Below are 6,000 nucleotides of genomic sequence, written 5' to 3' on the forward strand. Positions count from 1 at the left end.
ATCCTAATGAAAATTTGTTAGTCAGGCCACCCGCTATTGAATCATCCATAGTATAGTCTCACGCATAAGTTAAAACAGGTCTCGACTTGAAAAAATGTGTTGAAGATCTTATTGAATATTTCATAGTATATAGTGGATACATATCTTATCTTATAAACCAGTTTTACAAGATTGAATTATACTTAAAAGTTCACAACTTAATAACAAATTATGATGATATATATTCAATATTTTATATCCAAAATATAATTCTTATTTTTTAAAGTAAGGGTTACAAGGTAATGAAAAGATCAGAAAATTTTATGATCATAAAAGGAAGTGGATACCAATATTAAATAAAAGCTTTCATGTTAGATATCACTATACAACTTGACATCTCAGCTATACTGACACCTCAAGTAATAATAATCATTTGTCATCACATGAAAAAAATATTATTAAAAAAGAAAAAAAATAAAGAAAATTAAAAAAATATGGGGGGATTAGACCAAAACCCATATGTTAACAAAAACGATACATAGGTAAACTATACCTATTCATAAAGAATTCTAAGAACATACTAGATGATATCCTATTATACCAATAAAAAGATTCTCTATGAATAAATCCTAAATTAGCCAACTTATCAACACACACATTTCCTTCAAGAAAAATATAAGTAACCCTAAACATGATTTTCCCACAGTAATTAAGACAAGTATTTCATCGATTACGAAGCATCCAAGGAACATTGTTTCTAGCAGTAACCGTATTACAAACCAAAGCAGAATCACATTCCAGCCTGACATTAGTAAGCCCTATCTTTTGAGCTTCCTTCATAGCATGTATAACCTCATAAAACTCAACAATCAAAGCAATCTGAACTTCAAGAAACGCAGAAAAAGCTCCAATAAATTCCCCCATACTCCCACGAAAAATACCACCACAAGTAGCAAGATCAGGATATCCCCTAGCAGCCCCATCAATGTTAATTTTAACCCAGTCTGGTGAAGGAAACTCCCATCTAACAAAAAGAGGATGAAGAACTTTACCAGTACGAGTATTAATACCAAAAAACTTGATCACATTGAAATCCAACATATCATTCTTCATTGAAGCTTTAAACGAATTACCCACTAGAAAAGTTAAATCTTTAATAACTGAAATAGCCGTAGAAACCTCAATCTTATCTTGAAAATGAGCATAATTCTGCATACGTCATATCATCCAAATAGAAAAAATTATCACAACAAGCTTAATCAATTTAACCAAAGGACTACCATCACTCTTAATAAAAGAGAGAAGATCATCCTTATTAGAGAAATGAGAAGTAGGAAAAATCTGTCGAACCCAACTCCAAATATGCAAAGCATTAGAACATTAAAAAAATAAATGCTGAATAGATTCCTCGCGCTTTTCACAAAGCGTACACATAAAACAAATATGCAGACCTTTATTTTGAATATGCTGATATGTAAGAAGTCGCCCATAAAAAACTTTCCAAAGGACAAGAGTTTTGGAAGGCGGAAGATATGAAGACCAAATAAATTTTCCCCAACCACAGGGAACTACTGGATCCAAGAAAAAAGTCTTAGTTGAATTAAGAGTGAAATGACTAGACTCATCTAGAATCCCGTTAGGAATATCCTGTTCCGTCCTAACCATTATATGACTAAAAAGATGAGACATCTGCTGTAAAGACAATGGAATATTCCAATCACCATTTGTCCAAAACTGAGAGACTGTATCCAGAATGCTAGCATCATTAGATAATCCTACAATATTTGCTAAAAAAATAGTACCACACCATTTATCATTCCAGAAATTAATAAAAGAACTTGTACCAACAGTCCAATAAGTATAATCAAGTATAGTAGAATAAAAGTACTTAATATTAGGCCAAAGAGATGAGGATATATAAACCATTCGAAACTCACATTTTGATTTAAGAACCCTGGCTTTCAAGAGCAAAGACCAAGACCGGTTGCTATAAGCAAAATTCCAAGCAAGCTTAATAAGATATGCATTATTTTCATGGTGAAGGTTAATAATCTTCAAACCTCCATTCTCAAGGGGAGAACAAATCGTAACCCAATTAACAGTAACTATACATTTTTTCAGAATATCACCAGTCCAGATAAAATTTCGACACCACTGCTCAACTTGCTTAAGAAGAGAGACAAACCATTTATACAAATTCAAATTATAAGCTAGAAGACCCGTAATCATTGTATTGACCAACTGAACATGACCCATCATGCTAAGAGATTTACCTTTCGAAGAAGCAAGTTTCAATTGACTTTATCAGCCAAAGGTTGAAGAAAAAGACTCATTGGAGCACCAACAAAGATAAACACTCCTAAATAAGTGAAAGGAAAACAACCATGACTACAAGAAAGAATACGCTGAACTATGGTGACAAATATTGCAGAATTATCCATGGTGAAAAAACTACTCTTATAATTATTAACATATTGACCCGAGAAATCACCATATGTTTTAAGAAAAATACTCAAATTTCTAAGAGACTTATTATCTGCCATAAAAAAAACAAAAATTTCATCCTCATATAAAATATGAGAGGGAGTGAAAAACCTTGCGGACTAGCCATATGTAGTATCTTCTTATCATTCACAAACTTTGAGAGACCTATACTAAAAACTTCCTTTGCAAGATAAAAAAGTAAAGAAGACAAAAAATCACTTTATCTAACACCTCTACTACAGCGGATACCAATATTAAGAATATAAGTAAATTTTATAACCTCTTATTTACTTACGTGTTTCAATATTATAATTATTATAAAATAGCTTTACTGTATATATTTCACTGTCAACAAAAATTGTATACCTTCAAGTTTTGATTTAGGTAGTCTAGAATCAAACTTATACCGGAAGACTTTAGTTTGAAATTTATTTTTTATTTATTTATTTTGGTTCCAATTTAATAGCAAATCCGATTTATGTTCCATATATTGTTTTTTAAAATGAAACAAGATGTAAGGGATAAAAAGAAGAAAAAAAGTTGGTGGTGTTGGCCCAAGCTAAAGTTAATATCTAAGAAAATGTGCTGTTTTGGAAAATGATTGATGGATATGGTTTCTATTTCGCGTGGCTGAAGGAAGTTAGTGCATTTATTATGGATTTTAGATACAAAGTAGTAAGCCTCATTTATCACCACAATTTGGATTCAAGGTGTTCATCACCTATTCCATTTTATTATTTTACATCAAGATTGTAATTTTTAAAAAGAAAAATATATTTCTTAATTCTTGCACGTTTGAAAAAAAAATGATTTTAGTTCTTATAACTTTTTTATTTTATTTTCATCTTTTAAATTCTAAGAATTTTATCTATAAATGTGAAATATTAGTTTTAGTTTTCATTAGTTTTAGTTTTGGGAATTTTGAAATGTACAAAATCACTTAAATGTAATTATGGCTAGTGGGTCTCTAAATTATTTTATTATTTAAAACATCTCACATAAACTTTGTACCATCAATTGTAAAATGGTTAAATATCTCTTAAATAATGTGATGGTTAAATATTGATCATGGCAAATATATTTAAATACTTAAACTAGTTCTCAAAGATTTAACAAATATATAGGATCCTAAACTAGTTTTCAAAAACCTAACAAACATTCATTTGTACGATATGATTAACATAATTATAATACAATCTAACATTGAGATTAACTTTTGTCCGATATCTAAATACTGACTTATGTATTAGAGTACCTTTTACAGGTAATTTCACAATTCAATGATTGGCTTTACATAATATTAAGGACCAGAAATTTTAATTGGAGTAAGTTCCACCCATACAAATTCAAATTTCATTTAGCAAGAAGATAGAATTATATCAAAAGGAAGTTAAATTAAATTGTTTGGTATCATTGTCTTATCTAGATAATGACCTTACAAAATATATGTCTCTCTTGCTTACCTTAAAGAAGAAATAGGTGACGATGGAATAGTGATGTTAATGGTCATGTTTTGCTTGGATGCTCCTTCTTATTTCAAATATAATTAATTTATCACATTTTGTTATAAAAAAATGAAGATATATTTTTCATTTTTTACCAACAAATTAATAATAATAAATTTCTAAATAATATTTGAAAACATTTTTTATTCACCCTTAAATAATTTATTGATTTATTTCGTGTTTCAAACGAATTAAAATTTATTCTCCATATAATTAATAATAAGCATTAGCAATAAACATCACTATCAAAATAATAATAATAAACATCCTCAAAAAAATATAATTTTCTTCTACCTTTCATCCAAATTTTTTGCAAACTATTATAATAACAACAAATTTATTTCTATTTTTTCTTCCTAAATCAATATTACTAAACCAAATTATATTTACCCTTAAATAATTTATAGTTTTCTTCCCTCTGTCAAATGAGTTAAAATTTATTCTTCCTATTTTTAATTAATTATTATAATTTAATTTTTCCCGCTTTTTATATATATATATATATATATATATATATATATATATATATATATAAAAGCAGAACCCTCTATAATTTAGTTTTCGAGTAGGGTTTCACTCACCAGAAATCCAAATTGGATATGAAAATTTGGTTTTCTAAAAACATAATTCCTAACATAGCACATGGAGAGTAGATAGTTCTTGGATCCAATGTTTTTGAACAATAAAAATATTTTTTTTTTATAGATTTTAAATAAGAGGATCTGCGAATTAGAATTACATTCTCAATTTGATATTGAATATATTTATTGATTTGGATTTTTATTATACTTTTTAATTTTGGAATTATTTTTGTTACGAAGTGGACTTTAAGCCTAACTCAACCCCATAAAACCGGCTCAATGAGGTGAGGATTGCACCCACATATATACAATGAAATGTCCTTATCTCTAGTCGATGTGGGATCTCCATCACAATTTTTTAAATATTTTATCATAATTTTTTTTGAATTTTTTTTAGAATACTGTACTAGCCAGACCTCAGACATCGGCATCAAACATCGACATCAGACATCGATGTCTGGTCGCATTAATGAGCCACGTAAGTGGGCTCCAGAAATAATAATGAGCTATCATCCAGATATAAGAAAGACCTAAATCACGGGAGAGTCCATGCATGTGGTGTGTATAGTACGTTCAGGTCTAGCACAAGTAAGTATTCCCTGGAGGCGCTAAGGCCCATAAGGGTTAGGGTTTCCAAGGAAAGACTGCATGCATGACACGTGAATAATTAGGGCACCTATAGAATAGATGGCCCCGCAGCGCTGGTGCATGAGTTGGTACCCTGACGACCGTACTGTTAAGATTTTGCACTTCATAAGAGGAAAGTCCTATGCGACAGCTGTGCTAAGCTTGTGCGACACGCTATAGGAAGCCTTGCTAGTAACCCTAATTCCACTTAAGGAAAGATCCTTGTGGGACAGGGAAGTTGACCTAGATACAACCTATAAAAATGGTGGTAAGAACCCTAGAAAGGTACGCCGTTTCTAAGACTGAAACTGTTTTAGATACTTATTGTTTCTTAGCCCAGTACTGACTTGATCGTCGAAGTGCAATCAACAAGTAGGACCCCCTCTGTTTCAACGGAGCTACTCTCTATCACCGGAGGAAGAGAGCAGAAATCACCAGAAATAGGAGGAGCCACCATCTGCCTCTGAAGTCAACGACAACTGAATCAACTGGCGAGAACATTTGGCGCTCACTGTGGGGCCCGATAAAACTAGGTCCCACTCACAAGCGTGTTGAGAGCCATCCAACAACATGAGGAACACCAGGAAAGTTGCATCTACACTAGAAGGAGGAGACAACATCTCCATGCACAACTCATGGAGACCATTCGCGCTCTCCAGCAAGTCGTAGCGGCATCCAAAGTTGACCAGGACATGATTTTGGCTGAGGTTCAAGCCGAATAGACAGCTAGCCAGAATCGATTCCAGGATGATTTGGCTGCGTCGCGTGCAAACAATGAGGAACTGCGCAAAACCAACGAAGAATTGCGTAGAGATTTACAACGC

This window comes from Phaseolus vulgaris, chromosome 2, assembly GCF_000499845.2.
Source record: "Phaseolus vulgaris cultivar G19833 chromosome 2, P. vulgaris v2.0, whole genome shotgun sequence".
NCBI classification, from domain to species: Eukaryota; Viridiplantae; Streptophyta; class Magnoliopsida; order Fabales; family Fabaceae; genus Phaseolus; species Phaseolus vulgaris.